The 13,647-nt window shown below is 39.8% G+C and overlaps 1 long non-coding RNA gene across 1 annotated transcript; it reads right to left on the minus strand.

Annotated features, from left to right (window-relative positions):
- Positions 1-4,096: 4,096 nt before the first annotated feature.
- LOC130138257 (uncharacterized) lies at positions 4,097-6,265 on the minus strand. Its single transcript, XR_008816651.1, has 2 exons — positions 5,943-6,265; positions 4,097-4,634 (listed from the first exon to the last, which is right to left on the minus strand). It is a non-coding gene; the product is annotated as an uncharacterized LOC130138257 (long non-coding RNA).
- Positions 6,266-13,647: the final 7,382 nt, after the last annotated feature.

Here is a 13,647-nt window from a genome sequence, read left to right on the forward strand (position 1 = left end):
CATACAAGCCAAGCCTTTTGCCCGGCCATGGACCAGTCGTGAGCCGTCAATCAAGCCAAAAGCCAGCCTTGCACCCGGCCGTGTACCAGTCATTGTGCTTGACATTTGTGCCTAACTTTGTACCCATCAGTACCGGCTAAAACAAAGTCTAGTGCCGATCAGACTTGCCCGCGAACCAGGCATTGTGCCCGTCTGTATGCCAATGTATGTGTTCGGTCCATGTTCCGGCTCCTTGCTCATACAGCCCGGCCGTGAGCCAGGCCCTATGCTTGGTTAGGCCCAATCGAATAGGTCATGCGCTTGGTCAGTCCGGCTGGTCTAGCCTTACGCCATTCAGCTCGGACTTTGGCTCGATTATGTCCGATTATGCTTGGACATAGTTCTACACCGAACTTCGATCCGAATAAGATGGTCGATCATGAATGAACACGTAAACTCCTAGTTACCTTGGTTCGTCTCTTAAATAGGTAATAATGAATTTTGGGAGTTTAGTTATTGGCTTAGGTGTCTTGTGCCAATAAGTTAGTGATCTTGGAAAATAGCAACAAGCTACACACCCAAAGACTTGATGGGCAAGAAGACAAGTTGATTTAGTCAAGTCAATAGCTTTATTAGAAACTTATCTTGGAAGTTGGCTAATTTATCTTGCAATCTTGGACGTTGGCTAACTTATCTTGCAAGTTGACTAACTTTCCTAGCAAGTTGGCAAGATGGCCTATAAATAGAGGCATCATTCCTTCATTCTTCACCTCTAGCTCCCCTCTCCTCCTTTGCACGCCACTCTCTCTCTTCCTCTCCTCCCTCTTGCTCTCACGTCCTTTCATCGTCGCCTTCTCTCTCTCTCGCTCGTGCCCCTTACGGTGCGGCTCGCCCCCACCGCCGACCACCACCTTTAGGCATGTTGTAAGTAGACTTTCTAACCCTTGGTTATGGCATTGTGTTACGTCGGTAGGGCGGGATGTGTTCCTAGTCATTACTTGTGATTATATATGTTGTTTGAATGAATTCCTATTGCTTATTCATGTGAGGTTTCTATGTTTTGTTCACGTGCAACTTTGTATGGTTTGCTCATACGTTGGAAGCACACTCCGAGCCATGGACGGGTCTCGCTTGGTTGGGATCGGCGTCGAGATGCGTCGGAACGAACCTCGCTTGGCGGGTCGGTATTGAGGCGTACCGATTCAAAGCCTTGCTTGGTGTAGGTCGGTATTTTAACCAGTCAGTTTGGGCCACAAACTTGGTGCCGTGCCCGGCATGATGTACGGTTTTGGAAAGGTAAAGCATATTATATACTTGGCATGATTCACACCCTCGAGCTTTGCTTGTATCGGCTAATGTAACGAAGATAAGAAGCCGAATTGTGATATTTGTTTGCATGGTCACACGAGGGAATAAACCTAGCCGTCACCCTTGGATTAGGGGACATTGCCCGATTAAGTACCGATGCCCGATGGATTGGTTGTCGGAGGATCGCCGTCACCCTTGGATTGGGGGACGTTTCCCGATTAAGTTCGGATACCTAATGAATTTCGGATGATAGCCGTTGCCCGGTGAATTTCGAAAGAACCGTGTGAACGGTTGAAATAATGAATGAACCCTCTTGTGTATGCTCTTTGTTTTAGTATGATGGCTTTAAATTGTGTGAACCTCCCGTTGTGCTTGCTCTTGTTCTAGTGTGATGGTGTTATTCATGTGTACGCCATTTATATATCATGCTTGATGTTCTCTTGGTAGATGCGTGAACCATGAATAGTACATAGGCAAGGTAAGGCACGCCTTTGCTATTCATTGCCATCGACACTTGACACGATGATGTTCAAGTGCTTGGTTCGACAGTGAGGCATCCTTCTATCCGATGATTAGTAAGTTTACTTACTGAGTCCTTAACTCACTCCGTTGTTTTTCAGATTTGTAGGCATGGAAGTCTCACACCAGTTTTGGGAGCTGTAATCACGCTAGAGGAGATAGGAATTTCCCCCAGCCTACGCGGATACGTGTAATGTGTTGAAAAGAGAAAAAGGCCCGTAGAAAAGGGACTTGTAAAATACAATCATGTAAATATAAGGTTTGCTCATGATGCGTTTTTCCCTGATCCCGTTGTTTGAAAATGAAGGAGGAGAGAGAGAATGGCTTAACAACATCATCCAAATGAAGGGTTGAGATCATCCCTCGGTTCCCAAGTCAAGATCCAAAGGCTAGGGTTGCTTCTTGAAAAGATTTCTAGAAAGGGCAATTAAGAAAATAACCAAAGCAAGAGGGGCAATTTTGTCTAAGAAATTCGTTCACACTAGGGGGTTACAAAGACCAACATGCCCTTCCACTCAACCAAGAAGTCTTAGAACACTAAGGGGTGAAAGGGTCTTTTTCAAATTCCGAGCCGAATTTCACTTTTTCAAGAATTTCCGAATAAACCGATAACTAAGTGAGCTTAATGAGGCAACGTCCAATATAATAGTTTTGATATCCTTGAAAGTTCGATACCCAAGCTCGGATTCCAATTCATGGCCAAAATCGATCAATTGCGACTTTAGTATATCTCAAACTAATGGGCGGCTCTTAGGAGTTACGCGTATTCAACCCGTGGTTGATTCGATATCAAGCCACATTTAAGTTTACTCAAGCTATGGTGACCTCAGTTGTCATGTAATTGTGAGGGTCAATCATTCCGAAGGACACGATCGTTAGAAATTGGTTTAGGAATGTTCGTAATCCATACAATGGCCAAACAGAATCACCCGCGATCCAATTGTATAACATTGGCAAATCATTCCATAACCATCCTTGGATCGGTCTATAATTGCCCAAAATATCCCCTCGTCAATCCTTATGATTGAAGTGTCAATCCAAGGTCGAGTTCTTAGGTCGTGCGTACTTAATTCCTAACTAGCCATTCCCTAACGGTTAGTCTTCTCATGAGTGATCAATTCAGAGTAAAATTTAACTAGAAGTGCATCAATGAGATAATCATTTCATAAATCCCGAAAATGGGTCGAATTTCAGAATGTCACACCCTTCGTGGAAGTAGACTTGACTTCTATTAACTTTTTCCACGTGATGTTAGTTGTTTCTACAAGTTTCTAGTTACATTTTTGTGTCTTTCAATCGCATAATGTCTATTCAACTAGGGGTATTGGGTCTACAAGTTGGCTGAATAGACATTGCGCATAGCACAGGCCAACCCAGGAGGAACCCAAAGGTTCCATTTCGTCACCCTAGGCGTGGGAGGCTACTATACCTGTCTAACCAGTGGTAACTAGCCGAAACTGATGTAGAGTCTACCCTCTTCACCTAAAGCCTCCTAAGTTGCCTCCCAATCTTTGTCTTCCCAGAAGAGAGGGAATACGGAGAGAACTTACAAGGAGATCCCTCCACCATACCGAGAATTCCTTCCCCTGTCTTCCCTTAAGCCTTGTAAGGACCTGCTCAAGTCCAAGTTTTTGTGGTCTTTCTAATTTCAGAAATAAGCATTGCTCGGTTGTTACATGAGAACATATATTGTATAGAAACAAATAATGGTCGGTTGTGACAAACTCAGGTCTTTGCTCATTGTTCATTGACTCGTATTTTTGTTATGTTTAACGGGAAATTATGTGGGTTCACATGACCGGAGCGAGAGTAAATTGTTGCCCAATTCTTCCTTTGTGCAAATTGTTGTGGTAAAGAAAGCTGCTCCAACCTCCGGTCCGAGCATTGTACTCCAGTCTTTATGTCAACACTATGAATGTAGTGATAATAAGGATTGAACATTGGATACCATTCGTCTTCTAGCTGAAGTAGCTGTTTTTTTTATGTAGCTGTTTTTTTTATTCTATCTCCCCTTTAGTTTCTCACTCAACGGACATATCAAAGAATCACATCAGGACAATTTTTTACCAAACACTAGCAAGAGAGAGTTGAACTGGCTACTAAACTAATCGTTTCACACTTCGTTTCTAAATCGCCTCGAGTAATTGCCCATTGTTTCTCTAGGTGATGATCGTAGGGATTCCCACCAAATAACAACATGTAAGAGTGTGATTACCACCTTTGTCAGCGGGAATTGCAATCATTTGTCACAGTGAATGGTGTACACAATAATACTACAATAGACAAAGTAGAGAACCAAAATAGAATAATGAGAAGCATGAATAACCAATCAGCCATTCTAAAATAGCTCGTCGAATGAAACTTTGGCTTTTTAATAGCTTACACTAGCACTTTTAAAGTGAAATCTGCTCTTTTTTCATTGTCAAGGTGACGCAATAAGATTTAACTACTTCATCACTAGCAACAACCTTACAAACAATCCAGTCAATAAAATGTAAAATGATCATCTCCCTACAAGTACACTATTTGTAAGGGGGGGAAATCAGTCTCCTATTTTAGGGAAGGAAGAGACAATTGGCAAATATGACCCATTCAAGCCTTCAAATAGAAATCGGAGGTGAAATCTAACGAAAGCACCATATATTCCGTGTGCTCATCCAAAAACCAATCAGATTCACCATCAGGATTGACTCAAAATGATGAGGATTCCTCTCATCCAAGAATTATGAGGGTTCCTCCCGACTATTTATGCTACAACCATACATTGTCTCTGCCTATCGAATCGCTCAACTCATTCATCCCAGGTTGCTAAAAAGAATTTGATGACCCTGTATAAAAGAATAACGAATATATTTACATTCTACTAAACAACATGCCTAGATAAATATTGTCTCAAGTAATCGCACATCTTAGCCTTCCTCACTCCAAATCATTTGCCAATTGCATAGGCTACATACTTATGATATGCTTCAAGTTCATCTCAAAATACCATTCCTACTACAAACTCAAAATCTTTTTCCATATCACGCATTACATGTGCGAGATGGGATGTTTTATGCTGCAACCAAAAGAACAAAAAGTATTTAACGTAGTACTTTTTCAAGCAAAACATCTCATCCGTGACTTAACAAAGCATAATATGTTTCACATAGTATGAGTAAATATTACCTCTGATTCAGCCTTCTAATAACTTTACACGTGCAAATTAACTGTTTTGATGACTTTAAAATAGAGAAACAACAATAATCTTGGCAAAAGCTAGGTTCAATGGAGCAAAAATCACAATGGATGGATGTTCTAGTGGCTTCTCTCGGTTGTTCATAATTGAGTATTGAAAATTTACACCAAAACTGATCAATCCACTACAATACATTCTGGTTGTTCAGAATTGGCTTTTGAAAGTTCAAATACAAAACAAGTACCATATGATGTTTAACCACACTAAAAGAACACCATCAAAAGTGCTCACAGCCATGCATCTCACAAAAATGTCCTCCTGCACCTGCACATCTTTATTCTCAACAATTACAAAGCATATTCACAAAAAAGAAAGAAAAAAACATTCCTAATTATATGTAAATGATGTTTTGCACATCTCTAGTTTTGCTCTCTACTCATGCCTCTCAACGACTCTTCACTATTGTTTTAATTTCAAAAAATGCAAAATTATCAAGCATCTCGAAGCAAAGCCAAATTGAAACCACAAGATGACTAAGGGAATACACCACTAGCAACAAAAATCTCAATCAGTTTGATTTTATTCGAGCAATCACGGAGCTCATCTACTTGAATTAAGCATCTACCACTCTCAAACCGACCTAATTTTCACCATCTATCATAGCTTCCACAATCAATGCTCACGCACATATCACCAATCAATGTTAGGGAAGCTAATCAATCACCTACCGCCACATTCTCATACACAAAGTACCACAATCCACGCGCATGTTATCTTCATCAAAGCAGTCCGTAGACCAAACAAAATTGACATGCCCTAAGGTTTACTTCACAACAATGCTAGGCAATGATGGGTATTAAACAACCAGATTGATGAAGCCAAAAGAAGGCAAAAAGAAAAGCAAAACAAGCCAAATGAAAGATTCAAACGAAGCCAAAACAAAATCATTAATGCTAACCTGAGCTCATCGTGCGTAGACAACAAATCTAAGTCTCCAATGGGGCTCTGGGAGGCGATGGCGGAGGCTGCGTGGTCGGGAGTGAAGAAAAAGACACTACGCAGCAATGGGAGCGAAGGGGTCGGCGAGCTCCCTGGATCCTAAACACGGATCAGAGGCACAAAGAATGAAGAGTGTAGAGAGAGGAGCGGAAGTGCAGAGCCGAGAAGAGAGTAGAGTAGAGAGAGGAGTGGAGTCATGAAGAGTGGAGTCGCTAAACAGGACAGAGAGAGAGAAGAAGCTTTCGTGTGAAGAGAGTAGAGTAGAGTGGCAACTGCTATTGGCAATAACAAAGAGCAAACGGGAAACAAACGGTGAGATAAGGGAGAAGGTTTTTGAATAATCTCTTATCGGTGGGTCCCAAAGGACACATGTCGTAATCTGGGTGGTATATCTCAGCAATGACATGGTGAGACTATCTTCGCCAATATTTTCTCAATATGAACACCGACTCCAGTGGTTAAGGTGCTCTTTTATTTTGATTAGGGGTCAATCCAGCCTCATCTGCCTCAAGTTTCATATTCTTTCACCAAGTTAAACACTTGTTCTTGACCGATCTAGGTTGAATAGGAAAATTTGAATTGGCACATAGTCCTATTCCCGATCACACAGGCCAATCTAGGCTTGAAAACACTGCTATCGATGGCCTTTCCTCGAACCACTTTTTATGATGAGCCGCCATGTGCAACTCTTAAGAGCAAAGAGTCCGAATTAGCTTAGGCATCTCTCATCCCAAAAGCTAGCTCAAAGTGTGAGACTTTCCCTTACACTTATAAATTGACCACATGCCCCTTTCATGACCTCAACAATCTTCCTCTCACATAGGTAGTGGGTCAAACTAGCAACAACTCGTATCTTCCCTATGACTGTTGGGTCGGTAATCTGGGTTATGATACTAGTGTTGGATAGTTTTTGGCCCTTCTTACCCCTAAAGTTAGTTCAAAGAGTAAGGTTTTTGCTCACACTTATAATATTTATAAACTGACCACTTGCTTCTTTCATACGATATGGGATAACCCTAAAAAATTTATCCATCAATTCCAGGGTGTCAACTTTAACGCATGTCATTTATATCAATTTAGCTTAACTTCAACATTAGAGTAATTCATCAAAATGAGTGTCTCAAAAATAAAAATTGACATGCTTTCGAGATGAAAGTTAACATAATTGTTTATTTGTTCATTAAACTATCAAAAGAGAGCTATATTTTTCCTCATCCACTTAGTTTCGGCATGAGCATAGTGTAACGACCCGGTCCGACGAGGGTGGGAAGTGGTCGTCGGGGCCGGTGGATTTTGGCTTGAGCAAGGAGTGGCTTCTGGCAGGCTTCTAGGATGGCAATGGGGGGCATGTCTCTTATCCCACATCGCCTAGGAGGGGAGTCTTGGGCTACTTTATAAGGCTTGGGGTTCTATATCTGTGTAACGCGTTTTAAAGCCGCGAGGGTCAGTGGGCTCAAAGCGGACAATATTACACAGTGTAGACCCGGGGTGTTACAATTGGTATCAAAGCCGACTTCGGACCGCGTGTGGGGCCACAACGGGGACGCTATACCCGAAGGGGGGGGGGGAGAATGTAACGACCCGATCTGACGAGGGCGGGGAATGGTCGCCGGGGCCGGTGGATTCTGGCCTGAGCAAGAAGCGGCTTCTGGCAGGCTTCTAGGATGGTAAGGGGGGACATGTCTCTTGTCCCACATCGCCTAGGAGGGGAGTCCTGGGCTAATTTATAAGGCTTGGGGTTCTATATCTGTGTAACGTGTTTTAAAGCAGTAAGGGTAAGTAGGCTCAAAGCGGACAATATTACACAGTGTAGACCCGGGGTGTTACACATAATGTGTATATTATCTCTATCTATCTATATATATATATATATATATATATATATATATATATCTATATTATCTCTATCTATCTTATTAAAGGAAAAGTGACATTCGTCTCACTATAGATTTTCAATTGAAGTGAAAAAAAGTATAATAGATCTCTCATAAAGTTATTTTTCTACTTTTACTTTTGCTTATCAATTCCTTCAAAATTTAAAAATAAAAAGTTACAAATTTTAAAAAAACTACGTAAAATTCTATCCGTTATTATTTAGAAATTTGAAAGGTTTCAAGTCCTTCATTTTAAATAAAGGTTAAAGTGTGAATTGCTGCAAAAACGTACAAACAAGATAAAGTTAAAATTGTGAGTCACACAAAAATTAATTCTTATTCTTCGAGTTTCTTTTAAGAATTAACTTGCGCATGGATTTTACTTTTCATTGATCTTATGCTTCCTTCGTTCTACTCCGCATATGCACGGGCACCTCACCATAGTCTTCCCTCAACCCTCATCGTCCTTCATTTATCCTACACATGTAAGATAATGTAGGAGTCTCACTTTGGTTTTACAGGGTTCCCCAATCAACCTAACATATAAAAAAATGGAAAATTAGACTTTACATACATATTTAGGGAAAATCACCAAAAAATTCTAAATGTATTGCACTTGTACCTATTTAATCCTAAATATTTTCACATTTTGCCAATTGAATCCATCCGGCTAATTTTGGCCGGAAATTACTAACGTGGACACCGACTGTTCTTCGTGGCACAACCGGCTATGGCATAGATAATTTTTAATAATATATTATACTTTTTCGAATTTTTTATTTTCTTTTTCTTTTTCCTTTTTTTCTTTTCTTCTCTTTTCATTCTTTGCTTTTTTTACTATGGCCAACGAGGGTCGCCAAGCTCTCACTAGCCGTGAGCAATGGTCGCGGCTCACTTGGATCTAGTCCAAGCCATCGCAGGGGAGGCCACCTTGCCCATGGCCGCGGCTGGCAAAGGCTTCGCTGCCCTTGCCTAGTGGTTGGTGAGGGCCTGGCGACTCTCGCCGGCCACTAGTAAAAAAAGAAGAAGGAAAAGAGAAGAAATTAAATAAGGAAAAAAATAAAATTTTCAAAAAAATTGTCCACGTCAGCGCCGACAGTGCCAGATAGGACATCCAGCATCCACGTCAGCTATTTCCGATCAATTTTGGCCGGATAGACTCAATTAGTAAAACGTGAAAAGATTTAAAAATCAATTTGTACAATTAATAGGTTTAGGACTGAATTGGCAAAAGTGAAATAAATTTACGACTTTTTTGGTAATTTTCCCTACATATTTGTGTAGATTTACTTTACTTTTTTATTTTTAACATAATGTAAGTTTTATAATTCATGTCCTTTGACTTTTTTTTATAAATCCAAGACCCCTGAAACTTTCACAACACTCAAATATTGACACATTGATTCAAATATGGTTTTGTTGCTAATTTTCTAAAATATGAAAATCATTTAAAAGTTGACGATGAAATTAAAAGCATGTTTGGTGCAAAAGAGCAGGCCAAACTCTGTCGATGCCAGAACAAGAAAGGGTGCAATAGAACACAGAGATCTCGTGAGCTGACCGGTAGAGGCGCAATGTCTGGTTGCACGTGACATGCACAAAAGAAAGGTTAGTTAGGTGAGATGAGTGGGACACGTGACCCTTATTAACTCGGATCATGTGTGATGGAGGAACTCCACGTATTTCATCACGTGGTCTGATGTTGTCGCAACAATTTATGCATCCGATGCTTTTCTTGGCATGGACTAAAGGAGGTCTGACCATGTCATTGATAGACCGTTAGGTGAAGATTCGATATCCTCTTTGTGCAAAATTGAATCATTTGCCAATTTCCATATGCCGCAGCTAAATCTAAATAGTGTTATCAAATTGAGTAGTTTAGTCGTCAAAACACTACATAAGATAAAATAAAATATGAAACCAAAGTCAAACCGAAATACGGAATACGACGTTATAATCACATCTAATCCCAAAATATTTAAGATGGTATTTATATATTTCGTTTGGTACAATACTGGGTATGACGCCAAATGTAATGATATCCATTTCCCAAAAATGTATTCGGTGAACCTGAATTAGAATTGGATGTAAGTTTAAAAGTACCCAGATAAAGTATTTGAAAAGGATAAAAATAGACATTTGATCTAGAGATGTTTGTGGCAACCATCACTACGGCGTTGGTCACCTCTATTTCGTTAGAGAATCACCACGACAAAAACTTTTTGAGAGAGGAGAGGTTGGGTGACATGCATGTGAGTCACAATTGATAAGTTAGGCAATCACCACACGATGGTCGTCGTCGCCTAAGGAGCTCAATAGCGTGGTGGCTGCCTGAAGACAACGACCACCATTGTGGTCGAGTAGTCTTCGATTTGTTAGATCTATGATTGAGTGGGAGAAAAATGTGGTTTACTAATTATCCTGACTATTAAGTTGTAGACAACATGGCTAATGCGTCACATGGATGAAATTATTCCTTTTCTTTTTTCTTTATTTTTTTTACCAATTCAAATGATAGAATTTATATCCCATCCCCCTTAGACCCGGACTAGTGACCCCAAATAAGTCATCTACCATTTTATTCAGACTTATTCGGGTTTGTCCCCACCGAGGAAAACTCACCAAACGTCGGATCGAATAATTCATTAACCTGAGCTACCATCCAAGTTACCAAACATGTCTTTAGTACCAATACTAAAAGGGAGGTTGACAGAAAACCTATATTTTTTGTGTGGCCCAAACACAAGTTAATATAGAACACACGTTCGCCAATTAATCCTCTTCTATATCTGTGATAGCATCATGCAATGTTTTCAAGAATGGAGGAACCTTTCTCATACCGGCATTTTAATTGGTGGATTAGTGCATGGATATCACTCATGTTTTTATTTTGGGGTTAATACTACGAAAAACCTCAAATTTGTATACATATGATAAATTTATCCCAAACTAATGACCACCAAAAATCTCAAACTAGTATATCTGTGACAAATTTATCCCAAACTAATTTTTTGACTATCAAAAACACCAAACTAACACATTTGTGACAAATTTATCCTTCATTAAATTGGATTAATATCACGAAAAATCACAAATTGGTAAACTTATGATAAACGAAGGGGTAAAACTCTAAACCGGTATACCTGTCAACTGTCACGTGTCATCCAACTTAGTAATTTGATAGAAAAATTTAACGAAAATTAACGGAAGATAAATTTGTCATAGATGTATCAGTTTATGGTGTTTTAGGTCAAAAATTATTTTGAAATAAATTTATCATAAATATATCAGTTTGAAATTTTTCATAATATTAATAATTTATTTTGTTGCATTTTGATCAATGCGATGTCCATAACTTATAAAGTGTCAATCTTTCGTTAATAGACAGAGGGAGAATATAGCCCTTCTGCGAAAGGGCGTAAGGTAAGTACACGCATGCGTGCTGAAGTACCCATCTAACTTTTGGCCTATATTTTTTTTTTGGATGACGTGGCGGTTGAAATTTTCAATCAAATCGGTGGTTTGTCGAATTCACTACTGATTGGTGTCGAGACCGCTACGTCGATAATCACGTGGACCTATGGATTCGTCTGGCATTGGCATAGAAGGTCCCACATGACCCCCATAATTGAATAATCTGCTGTGAAGCCGATTGAATATTCGTAGTCGTACATAAACAAATAGCACGCGATCCACGCGCACGACTGATAAAGTTCTCGACAAGCGAGAAGGAATCCAATGGTCAACATTAACAATCACAGGGACATTTACAGAAGCTAAAACTAAGAAACTAAAAAGATTAATACCATCAAAAATCCTAAATTAATATATTTGCGATAAATTTATCTCGAACTAATTTTTTGATCACTAAAAATCCAAAACTAGTACACCTATAGCAAATTTACCCCAAACTAATTTGTTGACCGCAAAAAACTCCAAACTGGTACACTTGTGATAAATTTACCTTTCGTTAAATTGGATTGACACCACAAAAAATCATAAATTGATAAATATGTGATAAACAGAGGGGTAAAACCCTAAACTGGTACACTCGTTAACTGCCACGTATCATCCAACTCAGCAATTTGACTGTAAAATTTAACGGAAACTAACGGAGGGTAAATTTGATATAGGTGTACCAGTTCAAAGTTTTTCATGGTATTAATCCAAACTAAAATGGATTATGTGCTTTTCAATGATGAAAGACATCGAGCTGTTACGGCTTTTCTTTTGTAACTTGTCTTGTGGCCCGATATGTGTATACTATATTGATGTCGCCATTGGCCTGTACGCGTGGGCGAGGGAGGCTAGTGGTAAGAGTTCGGTTACCATCAAGTATAGATAATCTCATATTTGAGTCATTCACTCGGATTTTTACTCACATCTCACTTGATCCGTGAGTTTAACGGTAACTTTGCCGGGGCTACTTACTTAAGATCGGCTTCATTATTGTAAAATAATAATAATAATGACGTCATATTCTATTGTGTCGATTTGATGAGCCAGCCAATTTGTAATCTTGATTGATTTGGTAACGATGTATATCCTCTTCTCTTTGCAATTGGCGCCCAATTTGCAGCTGCATTTGCACTTCTTACTATCAAAACAACATTTAAACTTTTAGGGTTAATACCACAAAAAATTAAAAACTGGTACACATGTGACAAATTTACCCCAAACTAATTCTTTATATGAAAAATTCCAAACTAATACACATGTGACAAACTTACCCAAAACTAATTTTTTTACGACAAAAAACCCCAAACCGGTATACTTGTGATAAATTTACCTTTCTTTAAATTAAATTAATACCACAAAAAATCATAAACTAATACAACTATAACAAATGGAGGGTGAAACCCCGAACAAGTGCATCCGTCAATTGCCACGTGCCATCCAATTAAGAAATTTGATAATAAAATTTAACGTAAACTAAAAGAGGGTAAAATTATCACAAGTGTATAAATTTGAAGTTTTTTGTGATAAAAAATTAATTTTGGGTAAAAAAAAATTATGTGTACCAATTTAAAAGATCTGCAATACGTGCTGAAGCATCATGCATGTGCGCAAAATCTGGAAGTGTTGGGAGCGTGAGGCCCTCCTCTAAATATAGCTACTGTACGACGTACGTGCTGGGTTCATCGAGAAAGGGACCCATCTGATTCTTGATGACACCCTGGCAATCAAATCTCCACCTTCCTTTGTGCCACATACAGCTAAAGCCTACAGTCACGTTGGTAAATAACTTTGGATGCATTTGGGAGAACATTTGAGAGAATCCATGCATAAAATCAAACGACTTTTTAGATCATGACCCAAACACTTTTTTACAGACTTTGATATCATTCGGGAAAGTAATTTTTAAAAATTAAAATTTGACCCCAAAAAGTTTTCAAAAAAAAAAAAGAGCTCGAAGAGATCTCGAAATTAGGTGAGTGAGAGGCAGCTGCGATCTTAGGCGAGGGCTGCCGAGGTCGCGCCACCTTAGGTAACACCACCCTGAGGTCACACGACGTAGATGTCGAGATTGCGTGGCCTTGGTAACGCCACCTGATGCTCGAGCGACCTTAGGCGATGCCATCCGAGTTCATGTGATCCCAAGCGACCCTCGCTTGAGGCCCTCACTTGAGGTCATGCGACCTTAAGCAAGGGTTGCCAATGCCAAATTCAACTCGCCTATTCTAGGCGAGACGACTCTAGGGCCACGCCGCCTTGGCCGACGGCTGCTAGTGGCAGATCTGAGGCGATGCATGTTCATTTAGGGTGCATTTCAAGGACATGCGCCTCTCT

Source organism: Syzygium oleosum, unplaced genomic scaffold (genome assembly GCF_021117445.2).
Source record: "Syzygium oleosum isolate NSW1041296 unplaced genomic scaffold, Sole_v2.1 Sole_v2.05, whole genome shotgun sequence".
Classification (NCBI taxonomy): Eukaryota; Viridiplantae; Streptophyta; class Magnoliopsida; order Myrtales; family Myrtaceae; genus Syzygium; species Syzygium oleosum.